The sequence below is a fragment of the Astyanax mexicanus genome, chromosome 23, assembly GCF_023375975.1.
Source record: "Astyanax mexicanus isolate ESR-SI-001 chromosome 23, AstMex3_surface, whole genome shotgun sequence".
In the NCBI taxonomy this organism is placed as follows: Eukaryota; Metazoa; Chordata; class Actinopteri; order Characiformes; family Acestrorhamphidae; genus Astyanax; species Astyanax mexicanus.
This window is the reverse complement of record NC_064430.1, coordinates 4,991,373-5,018,304: the sequence shown is the minus strand read 5'-3', so window position 1 is coordinate 5,018,304 and position 26,932 is coordinate 4,991,373.

Below are 26,932 nucleotides of genomic sequence, written 5' to 3'. Positions count from 1 at the left end.
AGATAGATGAATACTTCATGTTTTATAACATATTTTATGGAAACATTAAAAGTAGCATTCAGTAAACTAAGAACAATTAAAACATCGTAAAAACCCAAGTGATGTTGCAGCGACGTGACTAGAATGCTTAAATAAAGCTTTAAATAAAAGCATTTTAAGAAAAAGACAAATGCCCAAAAACTGTTGTTGCTTGTCTGTTTGCATGGACAATTCTAGCCGGAAACCACCAGTCACCATCACTGCCACTCACTGCACTGTGCAGTCCACTGTTCACATGTTTAACTAAGGTAGCATGAGGGGAATGACTACACACTGATGGTGAGTGAAACTGAGGAACATGAGGAACTGAGGAACACGACTATTATGCAAATAGATTTAAGCCAAAAACCAATATAAAAGTTTTTTATAATTTTGATTTAAATATTAGATCTTCATTTGAATGTACAGGGTGGACCATTTATATGGATACACCTAAATAATTGTTTTTTTCTTGTGAAATTCTCAATAAGTTTGATGTGTCACATGACCCTCTGGCCATTGATAGTTGGATCCAAAATGACCACCCATCTTGAAAAGGTTTCCCTCTCCCATATACTAATGTGCCACAAACAGGAAGTTAATATCACCAACCATTCCCATTTTATTTAAGTGTATCCATATAAATGGCCCACCCTGAACATGTGGACACAAATGTTCTTCTAACTAGTTGAGTAATGATTGGAAAAATCCAGTTTATTTGAGTTCAAACTAATCGTGTGTTTCAGAATTTGAATGGTGCGCCATAAAAGTGCTGCTTGACTTGGCTGCATTGAAACCAACCTTTCATAGACTAAATCTAAAAATAAGAGAAATGAAATGATCATCTGCAGCAGAAGTCTCTCGCTCCAGCAGCAACTCTCCATTAGTCCAAAGCTTTTAGAGTTGTTGAAAACTTTGGTAGAAACTTAATAAAGTGCTGCATTACGGGCTTCCTCTTCGCGTCCAGTAGTGGGATCCTCATTACTGCTGCAGTCACTTATCAGCGCTCAGAGTGCACGATAACCGTGCGAGCCTGGCGTCAGGTTAATAATTGCTCAGACTCCCATTTAGCCTCCTGTAGATAATCTATCAGCAGAGAAGTTTGGAGCTAAGGAGACAGGGAGTCCGGCACCAGAGCGCCTCCCAAAATAGACCCCGGTCCTCCACCCTGGCTCTAGGCAGCGGTGGTCCTCTCGTGAGGAGCTCAGCGAGAGCAGGCTCAGGATTGGCGTGTCAACAGTAGCGGTAATGGGCTATAGAATATAGGGGCTGGAGATGGAAAGTGGAGGAAGTTATACTGGAGCCCTGAAAACCCTCTAGAGTTGAGTTGAGTTGAGTTGCATTGGGCTGCGTTGGGTTGGGTTGGGTTTCTGGGCCAGTCTGGATATCGAATAGAAGGAAAATGGAATTGATCTTATGGCTATTGAAAAAAAAATTATTTCCTAAGTGGTTGTGTGAAAGACATTTTTAAGTTATATACAGAATATTTATAATTATTGTGAGCTTGTATTGAGTTTATAATTGAATATACCAGAAATTAGCCTCATAAGCACTTTGTACCCAAGTATTCTGTCCTGTGACTTTTGCCCCATTTCCCATGGAAGTCATGGAAAGAATGCTGTAAAATATTAAAGAAATATTCCTGTAGGGTCTACCACATTAAATATGGATTTTTGTGCATTTCTGGAATCACCTATCCATTAGCATGGACAGCTCTAGCCAGACACCACCAGCCAATATCATTACCACCCACTGCACTGTCCACTGTGGGTGGTCATGCCTTCTATGATGAACAAGGAATAAAAAAAACAAATTGAAAACCTCTGGAATATAATTAAGAGGAAGGTGGATGACCACAAACCATCAAACCACCAAACTGAACTGCTTGAATTTTTGAACCAGGAGTAAAGGCATAAAGTTATCTAAAAGCAGTGTGTAAGACTGGTGGAGGAGAACATGGTGCCAAGATGCATGAAAACTGTGAATAAAAAAACAGGGTTATTCCACCAAATATTGATTTCTTAACTCTTAAAACTTGAAACTATGAATAAGAACTTGTTTTCTTTGCATGATTTGAGGTCTTAAATCTCTGCATCTTTGTTGTTATTTCAGCAATTTCCCATTTTCTGCAAATAAATGCTCTAAATGACAATATTTTTATTTGGCATTTGGGAGAAATGTTGTCTGTAGTTTAGAGAAAATTATTTGATTTCATATTTTAAATGTAACGTTTTCAAAATTCTTTATAGTAAACTTTTTTTATTATGTATGGACATCACATATGCATATACACAAATGCCTATAAAATTCCCAAATCTCTTTAAGCCAATTATTCTTTAAAGTTACTTTTTGAGAGTTACATCGGCCCAGCTGCAGTTTATATCGAGGCCTGATTCTTGGTCATATGGTTCAATCAAGTCAAAGTCAAAGTCAAAGTCAAAGTGGTTTTTATTGTCATTTCAGCTATATACAGAGTACACAGTGAAACGAAACAACGTTCCTCCAAGGACCATGGTGCACATAAACACAGTGTAGACAGAACAATAGTGCAACAGTACAAAAGTGCAGACAGACAATACAACACCATACAGACAAAGAATAATAAATAACAAGACAGTGTGCAAATTTTGCAGTGTGCAAAAAGGACCAGGTGAGGTAGTAATTACTCTATTACACAGTGTGCAATAGAGTCCAGTGAGGTAGTAGGGTTTTTAGTGCTTTCCATTTTCTGGGGTAAGTGGGGTAAGAGTGTGTGTGCATGTACAGAAAAACCATCAGTTCAGTCTCTGCAGTTGAGGAGTCTGATGGCTTGGGGGTAGAAGCTGTTGCAGAATCTGGTCGTGCTGGACCGGATGCTGCGGTACCTTCTTCCCGAAGGCAGGAGGGAGAACAGTTTGTGTGAGGGATGGGTGGGGTCATTCACAATGCTGGTTGCTTTTCGGATGCTGCGGGTGGTGTAAATGTCCGTGATGGAGGGGAGAGAGACGCCGATGATCCTCTCAGCTGTCCTCACAATACGCTGGAGGGTCTTGCGGTCAGAGACGGTGCAGGTCCCAAACCAGGCAGTGATGCAGCTGCTTAGGATGCTCTCAATGGTCCCTCTATAGAAGAGTGTGAGGATGGGTGGAGGGAGACGGGCCTTTCTCAGCTTCCGGAGGAAGTAGAGACGCTGCTGGGCTTTCTTGGCTGTAGAGCTGGTGTTCAGGGTCCAGGTGAGGTTATCTGCTAAGTGGACACCAAGGAACTTGGTGCTCTTAACAATCTTCACAGAGGACCCGTCGATGTTGAGTGGAGAGTGGGTGTGTTGTGCTCTCCTGAAGTCAACAACCATTTCCTTTGTCTTGTCCACATTCAGGTGAAGGTTGTTGACTGTACACCAGTCTGTCAGCCGCTGCACCTCCTCTCTGTATGCTGACTCGTCGCCTTTGGTGATGAGACCCAGCACGGTTGTATCATCGGCGAACTTGATAAAGCTGTTAGAACTGTGTTTTGCAGCACAGTCATGAGTCAGCAGGGTGAACAGCAGAGGACTCAGGACACTGCCCTGGGGGGCCCCCGTGTTCAATGTGATGGTGCTGGAGGTGCTGCCCCCGAACCGGACTGACTGGGGTCTCCCCGTCAGAAAGTCCAGGATCCAGTTGCAGAGGGGGGTGTTGAGGCCGAGCGAGCTTAGCTTCCTGGTTCTGTGGGATGATGGTGTTGAATGCTGAACTGACATAAGTGTCCTTCTTCTCCAGGTGGGTGAGGGAGAGATGAAGGGTGGTGGTGATGGCATCGTCCGTGGAGCGATTGGGACGATACGCAAACTGCAGGGGGTCCAGTGAAGAGGGCAGTTGTGTCTTGATGTTCCTCATGACTAGCCTCTCGAAGCACTTCATGATGATGGGTGTAAGTGCAACGGGACGGTAGTCATTGAGGCAGGACACTGTGGACTTCTTCGGCACGGGAACGATGGTGGTGGACTTGAGGCACGTTGGGACAGTGGCGCTGCACAGGGAGATGTTGAAGATGTCCGTGAGAACATCTGTCAGCTGGTCTGCGCACTCCCTGAGCACGGGGATGTTGTCTGGTCCTGCAGCTTTTCGTGGGTTGACTCTGCGCAGAGTGTTCCTCACATCCACTGCAGTCAGGCACAACACCTGCTCGTCCGGCTTGGGCATGGTCTTTCTCGCCATCGTGTTGTTTTGTGCCTCAAACCGTGCATAAAAGTTGTTTAGGGCATCAGGGAGGGAGGCATCACGTTCACAGGACGGTGGCATTGTCCTGTAGTTGGTGATTGCCTGGATGCCCTGCCACATGCGCCGCGCGTCACCCGTGTCCTTGAAGTGGCTGTGGATTCTCTGGGCGTGTGCGCGCTTTGCCACTCTGATAGCTCTTGACAGGTCGGCTCTCGCTTTCCTCAGGGCCAAAATCATATCAAGGCAGAGTGCTGCATGTGCCAACACCCCGGCTGCTGAGTATAATATGGAAATCTACCTAGTTGCATGTGTCCTTAGTACTCCAGGACTTGACTTAATCCCTCTCTAGGAAACTGCACTATATTATTTTTTTTAAACCTGTAAACTCTTTAATACGGGCGATATTATGCTCAAATTCTCAAATACACTTCATACAATAGACCCCGTCTATCAGAATTATAAGGCAAAAGGTTGGCATGAATATTTTCACTGCCAACAAAGTCTGAGATAAGAGTAAGACTCAGACAGACAGGCAGTCGGTGGAATGTGTCTACTGGGGAAGTTTCAGGCCTCCAAAACACTGTCTCTGCAACCGAAGCCTCATTTATAGTGAAGAGAAGGTGACAGCCGGAGCCCTCAATCAGCATCTGCTGGGAAAACATGGGAGAGATACTCCTACGTGGCACAGGCCGGGAAACGTCTGAGCAAGGCTGTGATTGAGCCGAATCCACAGGGAAAACAAGATGTGGCTGGTTGTTTTATGCAGATTCAGGAGACACAGGCTGTACAAGCAGTACAAGTAACTTTTCTAAGAATATATGTTCTTCTGTAGACGTGAATACATCAAAAACAAAAGGCAGCTAGCATAAACAGCTCTGGAAAAAAAAGAGACCACCTAAAAATGATGAGTTTCTTTGATTTTACCAAATTAAAAACATCTGAAATATAATCAAGAGAAAGATCAAGGAAGTCATCAAAGCAAGCTGAACTGCTTGAATTTTTGCACCAGGTGTAAGGGCACAAAGTTATCCAAAAGCAGTGTGTAAGACTGGTGGAGGAGAACATGATGCCAAGATGCATGAAAACTGTAACTAAAAACAGGCTTATTCCAATAACCAAATAATGATTTCTGAACTTATTTGAGGTCTGAAAGCTCTGCATCTTTCTTGTTATTTCAGCCATTTCTCATTTTCTACAAATAAATGCTCTAAATGACGATATTTCTATTGGGGAATTTTGGAGAAATGTTGTCTGTAGTTTATAGAATAAAACAACAATGTTTATTTTACTGTAAAGTGGTCTTTTAATTTTTTTCTCTGACCATAAGGCGCAATGGATTATAAAGCACACTATCAATGAACTTCTATTTTCTTGTCTTAATACATAATACATAATGTGCACCGGATTATATGGCGCATTATGAGACACTATTAAGGAACAGGGGTGTCGCCATGTTTTCCTTCTAATTAAAAAAAAATATTTTTCCTTTTCAAGTCAGACGAGCACTTGACGTTGATCTACACAGATTTCTGAATCGACACAGGAAGCTGGTCATTTGGGTGAGTAAAGAGCTGAACGGTAAAAGAGCTAGCACTTAGCGTAGTTAGTGGATTATAAGGAAAATTAAAGGAATTTAATTGCACCTTAGTTTAAAATATAACTTGCTAGCTACAATTATCTGGTGCTCACCATTTATTATGTGGTGCTCACCACTTACTATCTGGTGCTCACCACTTGGTATGTGGTGCTCACCACTTACTACCTGGCGCTCACCATTTACTATCTGGTGCTCACCACTTTTTTACGTGAAAAAAAAATACACCACATCCATTCAGGGGCTCTGTACCTCTCTGCTCTTAAACTAAAGATGTTTTAAAGACTAAAAACATGTTTTTGATGACCATTTTTGACTTTCAAGTAAAAATATATGTTTATTTTTACTACTGACTATTTGTATCTCATTAAATCAGTAGTACACACAGTACTGTTCACTCTTTTCAGGGTGTTTGGATTGAAAAATACTGCATAATACTTTGTTATAACTTTGTTATCGCTAACAATGCTAAGCTAGGACAAGGCTAAGAAAGGATAACTTACCGTAAAAAGACATATTTTGATTGGATTTACCATTAAACCCTAGCAAAGGATTGTCAAACCAGTTGTGCTATAAGTTTCCCAAGTCTTTAGTTAACTGTTTCTTGGAAATAAAGTATATAATTATATGAACCAGAATGCAGTCAACACAGATGTGACGTCATTCCCACCTCCAGCATCCGACATATAACTTCCAAAGTAAAGGTAGAGCATCTTTAGTGTCTGGTATTGTCCTGACATGTAAGATCAAGGATGTTCATAAATAATTACGTAGTAATTATAAACGCACAGTGTTTCCTAACCAGTTGTGCAGGTTTTTCACTTCCATACTTTCAACTGACTTTATCATGGTTTGAGATTATGAATGGCAACCTTCTGGGTGCACAATTATTTTTTTCAGCATATCTTAAAATATATTTTACGTTAGATTTAATCTAGAATAAAGGAAAATAGAATAGATTCTAACTGTTCCAATCATAAACACTTTTGTAAATCTACAGAATAGTTAAATATTAGGTCAGTCTTCTGTTAGCCTAACAGAGGCCCAGATTTTACATCTTATTATGACATTAAATTAAAATGTATTAAATATACAGTATTTAAGTTTATTACATTACTATAAAGTGTTAGTACCTTGTACTCATTTGAGCGTACAACTCATGATGGATGATCATAAGCCATCAAATCAAGCTATACTGCTTGAATTTTTGCACCAGGAGTAAAGCAGCATAAAGTTATCCAAAAGCAGTGTGTAAGACTGGTGGAGGAGAACATGATGCCAAGATGCATGAAAAAAAAAAAACTGTGATTAAAAACCAGGGTTATTCCACCAAATATTGATTTCTGAACTCTTAAAACTTTATGAATATGAACTTGTTTTCTTTGCATTATTTGAGGTCTGAAAGCTCTGCTTCTTTTTTGTGATTTCAGCCATTTCTCATTTTCTGCAAATAAATGCTCTAAATATACACAATATTTTTATTTGGAATTTGGTAGAAATGTTGTCCGTAGTTTATAGAACAAAACAATGTTCATTTTACTCAAACATAAACCTATAAATAGCAAAATCATTCAGAAACTGAAGTGGTCTCTTATTTATTTCCAGAGCTTTTATATCTAAATGTATGAATATTTTTTAAAAACTGATAAAACTGAAACCCTAACACTGTAAACCAACATTTTTTTTAAACTTAATTAAATATAATCTGTTGAATTTGAAAAAAATCATCTTAAAATAATTGAATTTAATCTGTTGCCCTGACAGCTTGACATCTATTTGCATACTGGGTGTGTCCCCCAGTTTCTGACAACCACTGTCAGTGTGTAGTCATTCCCCCAGCCTACCCTAGGTCTACTTATAGATCATATATTATGATTCTTAACTATTATGTGGCTTAAATTCAGCATTTTTCTTCTTCATCTCATTTTCTTTGAGTATTGTTGAGCTTAAATTGTAGTAAAGTAAAATAAAAAAAGACTAAATACGAATCTATTTCAGTTTGAAGCAAATCGATTGATATAGCAAAACAAAAACAATTACATCACAATTTATGCATAATAATGCAAAGTTTCGATTTTAATTAGTTAGTGGAATTCCTTAAATTATTGAGTTATGGTTGACTAAAATGTGGTCATATAACACATATATATATATTAAACCCTCGCAGTCGTCCAGCCCCAGCCTCAGCCTGGCTCTGTTCGGCTCTACTTCATTCCTGTGTGTGCTTTCTAAACATGCCCATGTTTAGACTCGGAGGGGGAAAGAGAATATCTAAGAAATTGAGGAAGGAAATGAATTGAAAACAAAGGAAAGGGAAAGAAAGGCAGTATGACGGAGGCAGGGCTGCCGGCCTGTGTGGCTGCTGATTGTGGCGGAGGCTCCGAGTGCCCGGCGCCGGCTGTGCAGGCCACAGAGTTCCAGACGGAGAGATTAGCTCGAGTGCTCACGCCAGCTCCAGAACACACTGTCCGTATGGCTTCTGTGTGCTTATGATGCACTTATTGAGGATGAGGTCCTTTTGTGTTTATTGACTGGAAAAGCTCTGGATAACGGCCAATTAAAGACCCCTAACTGAGCAGCATTACTAACTATAGACTATTCTACTACTACTATATATAATAAATGTAGGCTATTATACTATAGATAATAACTATAGGCTGTGTTGTTATACCTAATACCTATAGACTACGTTATACTTCATAACTACAGGCTTTAATATTATAGCTGATAACTATAGGCTATATTATTGCTAATAACCATAGGCTATAATACTAAAGCTAAGGTAACCTATTAGTTATAGTATTATAGCCTATAATTATTAGCCTTAATATTGTCTATAGGTATAAGGTGTAATGATATAGCATATAGTTATAACCTATAGTACTATAGTCTAGTTATTAGCTATAATAGCATAGCCTATAGTTATTAGCTATAGTGTTATAGTCTTTAGTTATTAGCTATAATATAGTCTATAGTTATTAGCTATAGCATTATAGCATATAGTTATTACCTATAGTACTATAGCCTATAGTTATTACATATAATGTTATAGCCTATAGTTATTTGCTATAGTATTATAGCCTATTGGTATTAGCTATAGTATTATAACCTATAGTTATTACCTATAGTATTATAGCCTATAGTTATTACCTATAGTATTATAGCCTATAGTTATTACCTATGGTATTATAGCCTATAGTTATTACCTATAGTATTATAACCTATAGTTATTACCTATAGTATTATAACCTATAGTTATTACCTATAGTATTATAGACTACAGTAATTACCTATAGTACTATAGCCTATAGTTATTACATACAATGTTATAGCCTATAGTTATTTGCTATAGTATTATAGCCTATTGGTATTAGCTATAGTATTATAACCTATAGTTATTACCTATAGTATTATAGCCTATAGTTATTACCTATAGTATTATAGCCTATAGTTATTACCTATAATATTATAGCCTATAGTTATTACCTATAGTATTATAACCTATAGTTATTACCTATAGTATCATATCCTATAGTTATTACCTATAGTATCATAGCCTATAGTTATTACCTATAGTATCATAGCCTATAGTTATTACCTATAGTATTATAGCCTATAGTTATTACCTATTGTATTATAGCCTATAGTTATTACCTATAGTATTATAGCTTACAGTTATTACCTATAGTATTATAGCTTACAGTTATTACCTATAGTATGATAGCCTACAGTTATTACCTATAGTATTATAGCCTATAGTTATTACCTATAATATTAAAGCCTACAGTTATTACCTATAGTATTATAGCCTATAGTTATTACCTATAGTATTATAGCCTATAGTTATTACCTATAGTATTATAGCCTATAGTTATTACCTATAGTATCATAGCCTATAGTTATTACCTATAGTATTATAGCCTATAGTTATTACCTATTGTATTATAGCCTATAGTTATTACCTATAGTATTATAGCTTACAGTTATTACCTATAGTATTATAGCTTACAGTTATTACCTATAGTATGATAGCCTACAGTTATTACCTATAGTATTATAGCCTATAGTTATTACCTATAATATTAAAGCCTACAGTTATTACCTATAGTATTATAGCCTATAGTTATTACCTATAGTATTATAGCCTATAGTTATTACCTATAGTATTATAGCCTATAGTTATTACCTATAGTATTATAGCCTTGAGTTATTACCTATAGTATTATAGCCTATAGTTATTACCTATAGTATTATAACCTATAGTTATTACCTATAGTATTATAGACTACAGTAATTACCTATAGTACTATAGCCTATAGTTATTACATACAATGTTATAGCATATAGTTATTTGCTATAGTATTATAGCCTATTGGTATTAGCTATAGTATTATAACCTATAGTTATTACCTATAGTATTATAGCCTATAGTTATTACCTATAGTATTATAAGTATTATAGCTTACAGTTCTTACCTATAGTATTATAGCCTACATTTATTACCTATAGTACTATAGCCTATAGTTATTACATATAATGTTATAGTATATAGTTATTTGCTATAGTATTATAGCCTATTGGTATTAGCTATAGTATTATAGCCTATAGTTATTACCTATAGTATTATAGCCTATAGTTATTACCTATAGTATTATAGCTTACAGTTATTACCTATAGTTTTATAGCTTACAGTTATTACCTATAGTATGATAGCCTACAGTTATTACCTATAGTATTATAGCCTACAGATATTACCTATAGTATTATAGCCTATAGTTATTACCTATAATATTAAAGCCTACAGTTATTACCTATAGTATTATAGCCTATAGTTATTACCTATAGTATTATAGCCTATAGTTATTACCTATAGTATTATAGCCTATAGTTATTACCTATAGTATTATAGCTTACAGTTATTACCTATAGTATTATAGCTTACAGTTATTACCTATAGTATGATAGCCTACAGTTATTACCTATAGTATTATAGCCTATAGTTATTACCTATAATATTAAAGCCTACAGTTATTACCTATAGTATTATAGCCTATAGTTATTACCTATAGTATTATAGCCTATAGTTATTACCTATAGTATTATAGCCTATAGTTATTACCTATAGTATTATAGCCTTGAGTTATTACCTATAGTATTATAGCCTATAATTATTACCTATAGTATTATAGTCTATAGTTATTACCTATAGTATTATAGCCTATAGTTATTACATACAATGTTATAGCATATAGTTATTTGCTATAGTATTATAGCCTATTGGTATTAGCTATAGTATTATAGCCTATAGTTATTACCTATAGTATTATAGCCTATAGTTATTACCTATAGTATTATAGCCTATAGTTATTACCTATAGTATTATAGCCTATAGTTATTACCTATAGTATTATAGCTTACAGTTATTACCTATAGTATTATAGCTTACAGTTATTACCTATAGTATGATAGCCTACAGTTATTACCTATAGTATTATAGCCTATAGTTATTACCTATAATATTAAAGCCTACAGTTATTACCTATAGTATTATAGCCTATAGTTATTACCTATAGTATTATAGCCTATAGTTATTACCTATAGTATTATAGCCTATAGTTATTACCTATAGTATTATAGCCTTGAGTTATTACCTATAGTATTATAGCCTATAGTTATTACCTATAGTATTATAGTCTATAGTTATTACCTATAGTATTATAGCCTATAGTTATTACATATAATGTTATAGCATATAGTTATTTGCTATAGTATTATAGCCTATTGGTATTAGCTATAGTATTATAACCTATAGTTATTACCTATAGTATTATAGCCTATAGTTATTACCTATAGTATTATAGCTTACAGTTATTACCTATAGTATTAAAGCCTATATTAATTATCTATAGTATTATATTATATGGTTATTAGCTATAATATAATAGCCTATAGATATAACTATAATATAGTCTATAGTTCAAGCTATTGTATTATAACCTGTAGTTCTAGCTATATTAGTATAGTCTATAGATATTAGCTACAGTATTATAGCTGATATTTCCACAAATACTTATAAACCAATTTACACAGGGCCCTTCAGATTTCTTATGCAAGTTCTCTTTAGTAATTATAGCATATATTTTTTTAGCTATAATATTATAGACTTTAGTTATTACCTATAATATTATAACTTACAGTTATTATCTATAATATAATAGCCTATAGGTATTACCTATAGTATTATAGACAATAGTTATTAGCTATAGTATTATAGTCTTTAGTTATTAGCTATAATATAGTCTATAGTTATTAGCTATAGCATTATAGCATATAGTTATTACCTATAGTACTATAGCCTATAGTTATTACATATAATGTTATAGCCTATAGTTATTTGCTATAGTATTATAGCCTATTGGTATTAGCTATAGTATTATAACCTATAGTTATTACCTATAGTATTATAGCCTATAGTTATTACCTATAGTATTATAGCCTATAGTTATTACCTATAGTATTATAGCCTATAGTTATTACCTATAGTATTATAAGTATTATAGCTTACAGTTATTACCTATAGTATTATAGCCTACAGTTATTACCTATAGTACAATAGCCTATAGTTATTACATATAATGCTATAGTATATAGTTATTTGCTATAGTATTATAGCCTATTGGTATTAGCTATAGTATTATAGCCTATAGTTATTACCTATAGTATTATAGCTTACAGTTATTACCTATAGTATTATAGCCTATAGTTATTACCTATAGTATTATAGCTTACAGTTATTACCTATAGTATTATAGCCTATAGTTATTACCTATAGTATTATAGCCTATAGTTATTACCTATAGTATTAAAGCCTACAGTTATTACCTATAGTATTATAGCCTAAAGTTATTACCTATAGTATTATAGCCTATAGTTATTACCTATAGTATTATAGCCTATAGTTATTACCTATAGTATTATAGCCTATAGTTATTACCTATAGTATTATAGTCTATAGTTATTACCTATAGTATATTGGCCTATAGTTATTACCTATAGTATTATAGCCTATAGTTATTACCTATAGTATTATAGCCTATAGTTATTACCTATAGTATTATAGCCTATAGTTATTACCTATAGTATTATAGCCTATAGTTATTACCTATAGTATTATAGCCTATAGTTATTAGCTATAGTATTATAGCCTACAGTTATTACGTATAGTATTATAACCTATAGTTATAACCTATAGTATTATAGCCTATATTAATTATCTATAGTATTATATTCTATAGTTATTAGCTATAGTATTATAGCCTATAGTTATTACCTATAGTATTATAGCCTATAGTTATTACCTATAGTACTGTAACCTATAGTTATTACCTATAGTATTACAGCCTATAGTTATTACCTATAATATTATAGCCTAAAGTTATCACCTATAGTATTATAACCTATAGTTATTGCCTATAGTATTATAGCCTACAGTTATTACCTATAGTATTATAGCCTATAGTTATTAGCTATAGTATTATAGCCTACAGTTATTACCTATAGTATTATAACCTATAGTTATAACCTATAGTATTATAGCCTATATTAATTATCTATAGTATTATATTCTATGGTTATTAGCTATAATATAATAGCCTATAGATATAACTATAATATAGTCTATAGTTCAAGCTATTGTATTATAACCTGTAGTTCTAGCTATATTAGTATAGTCTATAGATATTAGCTACAGTATTATAGCTGATATTTCCACAAATACTTATAAACCAATTTACACAGGGCCCTTCAGATTTCTTATGCAAGTTTTCTTTAGTAATTATAGCATATATTTTTTAGCTATAATATTATAGACTTTAGTTATTACCTATAATATTATAACTTACAGTTATCATCTATAATATAATAGCCTATAGGTATTACCTATAGTATTATAGACAATAGTTATTAGCTATAACATTATAGCCTATAGTTATTACCTATAATATTATAACCTATAGTTATTAGCTATAATATTATAACCTATAGTTATTAGCTTTAACATTATAGCCTATATTTATTACCTATAGTATTATAGTCTATAGTTATTACCTATAATATTATAACCTATATTTATTAGCTATAGTATTACAGCTTATAGTTATTAGCTATAATTTTATAGCCTATGTGTATTAGCTACAGTATTATAGCCTAAAGTTATTAACTATAGTATTATAGTATAGTATTATAGCTGATATATGCCCAAATACTTTATACTATAATGATAATGATAAAACTAATAGACTTTATTACATTATAATCCAATTTCCACAGGCCCCTTCAGATTCCATATGCAAGTTTTCTTCAGTTTTTATTGGAATGTATGATTATAAGTTATAAATAGAGAAGAATCTTGGCAGTGGCAGAAGTAGGAGGACAGCCGTGACTGCATGCCCAATAGCTAATTGGTTATTAAAAAGTTATTCAGAACATAGTCATGTCAGAAAGTGTATTTCTTATAATTTCTTAAAACGTTACAGGGTTTTATTTAAGATAAGAAAAAAAAAAACTAGGCAGAGATCATGATCGAGAGACAGACAGAGAGACAGACAGACAGAGATATGAAGATTACCCAGTGATTGTGTACATCACCAGCCTCACAAAAGCACAGACAGGCGCGTCCTGTCAACAGCGCAGGACTTTGCGTGCGGCGGGTCAGCCGCTGTTTACGTCAGCAGGTACTGAGACTGTATCTAATCTCCAGCAGCGAGACGGGCAGGGGGGTCAGGGTGGCACCGCGGGTCAGGGAGCCTCAGGGCCTGGCTGTTCTGGTGGAAGGAGAGAGAAAGAGGGAGAAGGAGAGAGGGAGGAGGAGGAGAGAGGAGAGGCGGAGGAGAGAGAGAGAGAGAGAGTAAATCAGCAGAGGAGATTTGAGACAGGAAGAGCATGGCGTCAGTACAGGCTGGAGATAAGGACTTCAGCTCCATACACAAACACACACTTTTCCCTGGCTCCAGGAGATACATTCTCTCTCTCTCTCTCTTACTTTCCCTCCCAGCCAAAGAACTGAGTGGGCCTTGCAAAATATCTGTATGTTGTTTTGCAATATCTAATATAAAAATAAGAGTTTTCTTTATTTCTTAGATTTTACCAAATTGAAAACCTCTGGAATATAATTAAGAGGAAGATGGATGATCACAAGCCATCAAACCAAGCTAAACTGCTGGAATTGTCGCACCAGGAGTAAAGCAGCATTAAGTTATCCAAAAGCAGTGTGTAAGACTGCACTATAAAAAACAAAACTTAAAATTGTTCTGCTTAATGTGATTTTTAAGTCAGCTGAATGAGAAATATTGAATTGCACCCTAAAATATAGCAAACTAATCACCCCAACTTAGTTTATTTAGTTTCTTGTTAAAAGTTGGTCCAAATAAATTATCTGCATTGACAAAATTGACTAATTGTAGTTGAACCCTAGTCGAGGCCATGCCAACTACTCTGCACATGCTCAGTTTGACCCTTTATTTGATTGGGGTCTATGGAGCAATGTTAATCACACTATTTGCATATTGGGCATGTCCTTCCACCTCTCATTCACCATCAGTGTGTAAGCATTCTCTTGGAATTTGCATATCTGTTATATAATAGTAATTGCCTGGCCTCAGTGTTGAAGCTCGTAAGAGCAGGTTACTGTATTTTGTGTTGCCAAGTCAGTCTGGTTACATTTGCATTAATTAATTAAAGCTCTGCATCTTTTTTTTTTTTATAATTTCAGTCATTTCGTATTTTCAGTAAATAAATGCTCTAAATGACAATATTATTATTTGGAATTTGGGAGAAATGTTGTCTGTAGTTTATAGAATAAAACAACAATGTTCATTTTACTCAAATATAAACCTATAAATAGCAAAATCAGAGAAACTGATTCAGAAACTGAAGTGTCTATATCTATGTCAGGACATTTTACTGCATTTGTGATTTTTATCAATACTGATTAATATAGGATTGTAATTCAGGCCCTTAAATTAAAGCAAGTAAATAAGCTTTATATATACTATCATATTTACAGTATTAAATAAATATATAATTTAAAGTTAAATATTCTTTTTCATTGGCCTTTTGGGAATGTTATAACTTTAGACAAGCTTTTTGCACAGTATACTTCCAAGCTGTCAAGATTTTACATGCAAAATGCAAATTTAAGTCAACCGACTTTAACTTTACTTTAAAGAATATAAAAGAATTCTGGTATTTAAAATATTGTTATTAAGGCGAGACGACTCTCCCATTTCTTCTTACTTTCAACCGCTGGCAACAATCTGAAACATTTCTCAATTTCTCCCAAACAATCCTAATGAGTCTTAATGAGATTTCTCCAGATTATGAAAAATGTGACCCATTTTCATCTCACATTTGTGTGACTCGAGTCATAAGATTTCGGACAAATGATGCCAGCAGCAGCCCAGTGAATTGGGCAGGACTGGCCCGTGTGATACAGTGGAACTGTGGTTTATATTTTACTAGAACCACGCTTCCTGTAAATCATTAAGACTGGAGATGTAGGCGACTGCAGGAATGTAATAACAGTAAAATATGATGATCTTTTATGAAGGATATATTGTTTACTGTGTGGAAAGAGTTTCCTGATGCTTCTGGATTTTTTTTATTGTTTCTCATGTTTATGCTGGCTGAAGCAGCTGTACTTTTGCAGCTGTTTTAAAATTTTAATTGACAAATTTTCTAAGTGGAGTTTCACTAAAAGACTAAGTCCAGGCTTAAACACCCAATCAGCAGTAAATATCAGAATAACTAGTAGGGCCAACTGTATCCATCCATCCATCCATCCATTTATTCATTCATCTGTCCATCTATTTATCCATCCATTCATCAATTCATCCATCCATCCATCCATCCATCCATCCATCTATTTATCCATCCATCCATCTATTTATCCATTCATTTATCCATCCATACATACACACATTCATCCATTTATCCATCTATCTATTCATCCATCCATTCATCCATCCATACATCAATTTATCCATCCATCTAACCATCCATCCATTCATCACTTCATCCATTTATCATCCATCCATCCATCTATTCAGCCATCCATCCATCTGTCCATCCATTTATCCATCCATTCATCAATTCATCCATTTATCATCCATCTATCCATCCATCAATCCATCCATCCATCCATCCATCTTTCCATCCATTTATCTATCCATCCATCCATCTATTTATCCATCCATCCATTTATTTATCCATCCATCCATCCATTCATCTATTTATCCATTCATTTATCCATACATACATGCACACATTCATCCATTCATCCATCTATCTATTCATCCATCCATTTATCCATCCATACATCAATTTATCCATTCATCTATCCATGCATCCATTCATCCATCCATCCATTTGTCCACCCATTCATCCATCCATTCATCGATTTATCCACCCATTTATCCATCCATCCATCTATTCATCTATTTGTCTACCCATCCATTCATCCATTAATTAATGGATTAATGGACATCAGGTACTTGCTACACCATCCTGGCCAAAAAAAGTCTCCACCTGGATGTAAGTAAGTAAATGGTGTGGGGTTGGTTGGTTGATGCTGCAGTTGGTCTGCAGGTTTAGGTTCAGCAACAGTATGTGCTGAAAGAATGAGGTCAGCTGACTCCCTGAATATACTGAATATAGACCAGGTTATTCCATCAATGGATTTTATATTTCTTCCCTGATGACACGAGCATATTCCAAGATGACAATGTCAGGATTCATGGGGCTGGAATTGTGAAAGAGTTCAGGGTTCAGGGAGCATGAGATCATCAGAGTCCAGATCTTAACCTCATTGAGAATCTTTGGGATGTGCTGGATGGAGAAGAGCTGCTTTGTGCAGTGGTCAGACTCTACCATCATCAATGCTGCTGCAAGATCTTGGTAAAAATTAATCCAGCAACACTGGGTTGAAATAAATCTTGTGATGTTGCAGAAGCTTATCGAAACAATGCCACAGTGAATGTGTGCAGCAATCCAACCAAATATTAGAGTGTGTGACCTTTTTTTTTTGGCAAGGCAGTGTACTATGTATATGCATATGGAGGAGAATCCCGTAAATCATGTGAGAGGTGAGATTCCTTTTTTATTATTATTATCTGCATTATTATTGGTTTTTATTGTTGCAGAAGAACCGGCTGACTCAGAACATATCAAAATGTTCAAAAACAGGAAAACCCGAGATAATAAAGGTTTTGCGTTACAGCAAAAACATATTATCTAACATTTATTTACAGTTTTGAGTTACACCTTTCAAAACACTGCTCTAATACCGTTATGCTGTGTTCTGAACAAAACAGCAACAATGGAGCGGCTGAACTTGGCTGCCTCCTCCTCGAATCGGCGAGATACACAAGGCGCTACTGTGAGGAAGCCGGGCCCCGAGCGAGAGATGTTTAGAGTCTTGGTCTCGCCAGGGGTCAGGGGAACTTTTCCTTAAAGATAAGAGAGCGAGAGAGAGGCCGGAAGGGAGACATAAAGGAAAGCGCTGTGTCTCTCAGGAAGAGGCTTTCTGCTTTGAGAGAGCTGCTGTTGTGATTGCGATGTGAGATTGTGTGTGAGGCGGTGTTTGTTGAGCTTGTGTGAGTGTGTGTGTGTGTGTGTTTGTGTGTATGTAGCAGTGTGTGTATCTGTGTGTGTGTGTGTGGGTGGGTGTGAGCACGTGTGCTGTTACTGATGCTGGCATGGTGGCAAGAAAACACAGGAAGCTTAATGTTGGCAAGGGAGCATCATCACACTCTCTCTCCCTCTCTCTCTCTCGTGCGCACTTTCTCTCATACTTTCACACAATAAATCCATGTGTTTCGTCCCATTGTTTAATCCAGTCACATCCTTCCTTTTTGGCTCAGATGATCAGAAAACAATGAATGAACTGCTAGGTGGCCTCAGATCACATATATTAGTGCATTTAGAGTCACTCTGAGATATAGAGCCCTGTTTTAACGATCTTTAGGGGAGTTATCAAGTGTGCATTGTGCATCTGTGTGTCTTTGCTATCGTAACGACTGGAAAAGTACACCTTGTGTGACTTGAAACACGTAAAGGCACGTACCGTAATAATGGGTGTGTTTTGGAAGTAACACAAAAATAAATTGGTCAGTGTGTCACTTACCATTCTAATTTTGGTGGATTGCTATTTTAACGGTGCAGCTGTACAAGCTGTCCAAGAGGGTACAGTCAAAGGAAGATTAGTATTTACAGCTCCACACCTGTAGAGGGAGCCTTGTGGGGGAAAAAAAGTGGCTAAAAGTGGCTAAAATTGCTATTTTAATGGCGCAGGTACCTGCACGTGTCCACTGACCTGCTGATCATATATTATATAATTTTATTTCTATTTCTTATTTCTATTATTTAGGACTTTAGCTATATAGGGCTTTAGCTAAATTGCTAGTATTTCCCATGACCTTGGACTGGAATGAGAAGGAAAAGGGGAGGAATTTGGGGAGGAGGTGGGTGTAAAGTTGTTCGACACGCAAGTAAAGAGGAAATGACGGTTTTTATAGGACGGAGAGTGGGAGGAGTAAGAATGTGGATAAATTAATCTTCCATATTTAAATATATATTAATAAAATTGTCCCACTCATTCAGCTGCTACTCAGCTGTACATCACCCGTCACAAAAGGATGGTGAAGACCAGCACATGCCTCCTCCGACACATGTGAAGTGTCAGACTCCGCCTCTTTTTGAACTGCTGCTGATGCAGCATTGCCGAGTAGCATCACAGCGCTATTGCTCGGAGGACTCTGATACATCAGCTCACAGATGCAGCCTTGTGCTGATCCACATCACCCTAGGAGTGATGAGGGGAAAGAGCGCCATCTACCCAATTGTGCTCTCTCAGGGCTCTGGCAGCTGATGACCAGTGATCTCCCGATCATAGTGGCAGCGCTTTTGGTCATATATAATGATGAACTGCCTGGCCTCTATGTTGTAGGCTGTAGGCTGTACAAGCATCATTTTCTGAGCTGCTAACTGTTGAAAGTATTATAGATAATTAACTTAATTATCTCATCTTTTTTTAGTAGACTTAATTGAGGCAACAAATTGCAGAATTTATTCAAATATATAAGTAAATTTACTTATCAGGCTTACAGTGTAAATAGAATGGTAATTTTCTCTTATATAATCAACAAAACACTTTGCGTATGTAAAATTTTGTGGAAAAATTTGAATCAAACATATTTATAGCGTTCGGCACCCGTCCAAAACCATGTTACAGATGTAAGTGAACTAGCGTCTATATAAGCTTAGACTTTTAGCTTAACAGAAACTGGAACCGCAGGGGGAAGGGAGTCTTTAGGCTTGGAATTAAAAGAGAATGAGCAGGAGAACTGAGAGACCTCTCTCTCTCTCCCGCTCTCTCTCTCTCTCTCTCTCCCTCTCTCTCTCTCTCTCTCTCTCTCTGATTGTTACATTGCGGTAGTGTGGGGAATGCTTTGCATTCTTACTCTCCATAGGAAGCAGGGTTTTCCCCTCCCATAAACGCAGCACCACACTTGGGGCCCTACCCTGCACAGTCTGACACTGTGCAACACTGATATTCTGCAGAACCAACTGGGTCAAACTGTGCAAATATCATTAGCTGTGCTGTTTAATAAGTGTTCCAACAGCAGCTTCATATCATTAAGTACTGCATTTAACGTTATATCACAGTAATAAGCGATATAAGCTCTGGAAAAAATTAAGAGAACACTTGAATCAGTTTCTCTGATTTTACTATTTATAGGTTTATGTTTGAGTAAAATTAACATTGTTGTTTTATTCTATAAACTACTGACAACATTTCTCCCAAATTCCAAATAAAAATTTAGTCATTTAGAGCATTTATTTGCAGAAAATGAGAAATGGCTGAAATAACAAAAAAGATGCAGAGCTTTCAGACCTCAAATAATGCAAAGAAAACAAGTTCATATTCATAAAGATTTAAGAGTCAGAAATCAATATTTGGTGGAATAACCCTGGTTTTAAATCACAGTTTTCATGCATCTTGGCATCATGTTCTCCTCCACCAGTCTTGCATACTGCTTTTAGATAACTTTATGCTTTATACTCCTGGTGCAAAATTTAAAGCAGTTCAGTTTGGTGGTTTGATGGTTTGTGATCATCCATCTTCCTCTTGGTTATATTCCAGAGGTTTTCAGTTTGGTAAAATCAAAGAAACTCATCATTTTAAAGTGATCTTCTATTTTTTCCAGAACTGTATATATATATATATATATATATATATATATATATATATATATAAGGCTAAGAACTATTTAATACATTTATGTGTTTCATTGGGTTGTAATGGGGTTATAAAGAGATGAGCACAAGCCAACAAACCAAGCTGAACTGCTTGAATTTTTGCAAGTTATCCAAAAGCAGTGTGTAAGACTGGGGGAGGAGAACATGATGCCAAGATGCATGAAAACTGTGATTAAAAACCAGATTTATTCCACCAAATATTGATTTCTGAATGCCTAAAACTTCATGAATATGAACTTGTTTTATTTGCATTATTTGAGGACTAAAAGCTCTGCATCTTTTCTTTTTTCTCATTTTCTGCATTTACATGTTGTAAATGACAATATTTGTATTAGTGTATTAGGAATTTGGGAGAAATTTTGTCCGTAATTTATAGATTGAAAGAACAATATATATATATATATATATATATATATATATATATATATATATATATATATATATATAGTATCTTGCACCAAAAACAGTTCTACAGTGTCACAAAAGTCATGTAATAGTTTGAAGAAGACTTTATCTTGATCAAACACATTTTAAATAGGAAATTATTTGGGATACCGACTGCGGATGAAGAAGAGTTTACTGAGTTTATGGAGTGTGTGTGTGTGTGTGTGTGTGTGTGTGTGTAAGAAAGAGAGAGGATGTGCTCAGCATGGGTCAGGCACTCTTGGGGAACGTGCTTTATATCACAAGTAATTGCATGTGATTCTCCGTCGACTTCAAAGCCGGCAGTATTGCAGTTCAGGGGTCGGAGGCCAGACCACTACCAAACCCGTCCCCCAATTTCCTGTCCCCGTCTGGCTGCGAGCGGGACGGAGGCCCAGCCTCGGCAGCAGAGGAGCAGCGTGTGGAGGAGACACCACTGCTCCCTGACCTGCTTTCAGGACAAAACTACAAAAAAAAAAATCAATGTCTTCAGTGAACTTAGTCCCAGAGACTAATCCTAGATCAGTGCCGCTGCTCTGCTTTCTAAATAGCAGCCCGCATTTAGCCTGAGCTCCTGGACGCCACGCTCTGCCATTCTGGATAATATGGAAATGATATGTTTGGAGGCCTGTTGGACCCAAACACTGACACAGATCTTCAATTTTAAACTGCATGAACATCCAGAACTAAAAAAATACATACTTCAGATTGAACCTCATTATCGGTAGGGCTGTGTGTTGACTAGAACTTTGCAATATATGCATATGTATCTCAATATACTAAACTCCAAAACTCTTGGAACAGTGAGATTGATCCCTTAATCATTCCTGTAGATTAAAAACATTTAGGTTTGACATTAATAAATAATTAATAGGCGGCAAAAGATCAACATTTCAGCATTCAGCACAAATGTTGGCTATAGTTACTACAACTGTTTGGAATGTCCTAAAGAAGAAAGTCGTCACTGGTGTACTAAGTAACAGATATTGAACAGGTAGAGCTAGGAAAAGCACAGCAATTGATGTCAGGAACATTGTGTGTTCTGTAAAGAAAGACCCTAAAACAATTGTTATTAACATCAGCAACATCCTGAGGAAGGCAGGAGTGAAAGAATCACAATCTACACTTCACAGAATACGTCTATTAGGAAGAAGAATAGGAAGGCCAGGCTGGAATTTTTCAAAAAGTACAGAAACGATCCTTAGAATTTATTTTTGTACTTAGCTAAGAGTCTTTCAATCCTTGTTTGGCTGATTTTAGCCCAGGCTTTTAGCTTGTTTTTGTATTTAATTACACCCATTTTTTAACCCATTTTTTTTTTTACATTAATAGTGAAGTGTTCACTGTGGCACTGGCTGCAGCACGATACCACCACCACAATGTTTAACAGTTGGAGAGGTGATCTTTTCATGACGTTTTTTTAAGAATTAAACTTTACAAATGTGATGGAAAGACTGAAGTTTTGAGAAATAAAGAATCTGCTACATTGTGCTCCCCTCTGTTATAAATGTGATCCATATAATTATAAATATAAATGTAAATGCAGCGGAATACCTCCATCAAATAATGTATGCGCCCTCGAGAACGGATGCATCTTGTGGCGGGATGCCAAATTTTGCACAAATTTAAACCAAAACCTGTGCAAACTTACCAGATGCTTCAACGCAGCAACCTGCAAAATGTGCAGGTTGCATATTTAGGTAATATTTAAAGAACCACACAAATCACTAAAGCATTGAATTGATTGTAAAGTTCTGAATGACTGCACGCACTGCACTGTCTCAGCTCTGGAGAAACCCAGATTACGTACAAGTCGAGGTACGATAAGACCCATCTTTCAGCTTAGGTTCTGTCACTTGTCTCGTGATACCCAGGCTTACGATATCCCAGAGGGCCATTCTGCTATCAAATCAGACAGGGCTAACCATATCCCCCCCCCCCTTGGCTTATCTCCCTTGCTCTCTTCTTCCCGCCATCCCTCCCTCGTCTTCCCTTTTTTAATCATTTCCCGTTTTTGCACTGCCAGCGTCAGTGACACACTGCAGTAACGGTTAATTGCGGGAGAGATAAGGACGTGCAGAGACAGCGAGAGCCCCGGGGAGGAGCGTCTACATACAGACTACAGGACTCAGAGTCCTGATCCAGGACCAGCTTCACACACCACCTTCCACCACATTTACAGCACTGTGCAAAAGTTTTAGGCACCCGTGGGGAATTTCAGTAAAGAAAAAGCATCTTATCTGTGAAGTAAGAGTTTATTAGATCAGTAAAACACAATAGCTCAGCATTACAATAAATACAAACAGCACTTTTACAAAAAGCAAGCTGAGCTTTTACAGCCCTGTTTTTTTTTTCCTTAAAACATCTCCTAATCTCTCCTCGTCTGAGTTTAATAGAGTTATTTCGGTAACACTTTCTATAAATGTCACCTCTATAAGACTCTATAAACGTAGTCATAACATATTATAATGCATTCATAAGGCATTATAAACATGGCTATACATATTTATAAAACTCTAGAATTCATCATAGCCATGTTTATTATGCATCATGAACTGTGATTATAAGCTGTATATATATGTAAGCTTTATATCATGTTATACGTCAATACCAAGAAACTCAATCCCTGCTTGCAGACTATATCATGACTAAAAAAGCTTCCAACTTATAAACACACCCTCAATAATCCTATAAATATATTTTAACCGCTCATTAATTATACTTGTCTTGAATATAATATTAGTTATAGTCCATTATAATGTATTATAACAGGTCTTTGTGCATTTTAAGTAAAGTGACAGACTTTTTCATTGCAGGACTGGATTATTAACGATAGATATATACTATTTTAACATGTATATCATAAACATAGCTTATAATGTATTATGATCACAGGTCATAATGCTTACTAAACATGGCTATAATGGGTTATGCATTTTTATAAATATTTACATCCATGTTTATAATGCCTTATGAATGCATTATAATATATTATGAATGTAGTTATTTCTAATAAAGTGTGAGAATTTGCATTGGTGCCTAAAACTTTTGCACAGTACTGTACATTGCTGCAATCAAAAATTGTGGCATCTCTTTTGCTGCCATGGAAAAATGTGGTTGCCAAATAAACCACAGATGCTAGCTCCATCTTACTTAGCAACTTATCAATTTGGGTGCAACTAGCAGCTCATTTATGCAGTGTTTTTAATAGGATGTGCAGCTGCAAGCAGTGAGCACAGCACATACTGCGAGTGTGAACAGCATGGAGCAGCAGAGACAGTGTTTGTTCATAGTTATAATCATAGGTAATTAGTGTTATCTGGCTTATATATCAGATTAAACTGCACCGTATCAGCAGTTTAGCTCAAATAAAAGAAGTATATTTGATATCTGGGTCAGACAGATCAAAACCGGATCATGTTTTAATCACAAGTGAACCTCTCCAGAGTTCGTTTGGGACCGGACCGAGACTCAACTCCTCTAACAAGTCTCAGTCTGGTTGTTTTGATCCACACCAAGGTCCAATACCTTTTTTACACCTGCTTAAAGGAGAACTCCAGTGTAAAATGGAAAGAGTTTTACACTTTTACTTACTTTTGATGAATAGCACACCTCCGTTCTCCTACAGCGTTCTGAGATCCAGAAATTTTAACAGTTTGTCCAAACAGCCTTCAGACTGGGTGACACGGGGCATAATTTGACCTACTAAATCATATTTTCCACAATTATCAAGGTTTAAAGTAGTCTATGTAGACTCCGCATAGCATAGCAGCCGGCGCCAGGAGTAATGGCGGCGCTCGGAGCTGAAGCTAGAGTTATAGGATGTAAACAGAGGTTTTTAATAAGCTTCTTGTGCACTTTTTAAGTTATTAATGCCTCGTTTTAAATGTCAGGGCTCTCCCTGGATTCTAGTGTAGTATCTGGAGCTATGATGCCATGTAGATGCATGAAATAAGTCTTCGCTGATACTGTTCTTTGTATATAAGAAAATTTATTACAGAAAAAAGAATAATTAGTACAAAAGATAACAGCATCATTAACAAGCAAACCGGTTTTGCAGGGAGAGAGCTCTTTTCCCAAATTTCTGTAGCTCTCTGCTTTTCCCTTTGCGTTCAAGGGCTTTTATACCTCAGACCACAGCATATCACATTTCTTTACCATAAAAGGACATATGTATGTTTTTCAGGCAAAAGACCAACAGTTTAGAGTAAAAACAGATGTGGGGTGTTCTCATTTCTCGGCCCACGTCCCAACGAGCCCCTTCACTCCAGGCAAACCCAATGACCCAGCATTCTCTTTTGCACAGACAGACTCCTTAATAGATTTTCATATGGAATACAGTGTTTTACCATTTTAATACACCACACTAGCAAGGAGGTGTGGAGCTACTTTGAGCTGGATAATGATGGAAAAAGCTATTTATCGGGGCAAATTATGCCCCGTGTGTCACAGTCTGAAGGGTGTTTGGACAAACTGTTAAAATTTCTGGATCTCAGAACGCTGTGGGAGAACGGAGGTGAGCTATTCATCAAATGTAAGAACTTTTTATCATGTTTTACTACAACAAAAGTCCATTTTACACCAGAGTTTTCCTTTACAAACAGTACAAACAAAACAAATAGCGATCGTATGAAAATAGCCACACTCTAAAAAGTGATTTTGTGTTGAAGTTGAGTGAAATTACCAGCCAGTACAACTCAATAAAATGAGTTCAGAGAACTTTAACCTGAAACTTTAAAATTCTTGTTGAGCCAATGAAAAAATGTGATTTAAACCAACTTTTAGTTATACTACACGTGTCAATACTCTTTCTACAGTGTTGGTTCAAACAGCTTTCCCATAGGCTCCTGGCATCATATATTTGCATATTGGGTGTGGCCTCTTCCTTACCTACTGTCTTTTTGTTGTCTGTTGCCCAAAACTACCTTATCCTGGGCGTACTTTAGTGTAATATGTGTGTCGACTAAATGATTTAAGCCTACTAACATGAAAAAAAACTGTTGAGTTAAATAAACTATTGTTGTGTGAATAAAACTCAGTTAAGTTGAATAAACTTAACTGATTCAAGTAATCATCTAGCTTTGGCTCAGTTAAGTTGAATACAATTAAAGTTGTATGTATTTACAACGAAACTGAGTCAAATCTAAATGATAACTCGACTAAGTTAAGTTGAGCCAATTAATGATTTTTTACAGTGCATGTATTTAAGTTTGTAGCTGTTTTATTCATAGGATGTTCTTCCACATTGATAAATATAAATATATCTAATACTAACACTCTATTATTCAGTACACATGTGCAAAACACACATTTATGTTAGTTCTATTCTCAATTATGTTCCACAGCAGCATAAATATTCATATCCTTAATAACTGAAATAACATAAAACAATAAATCATATTTT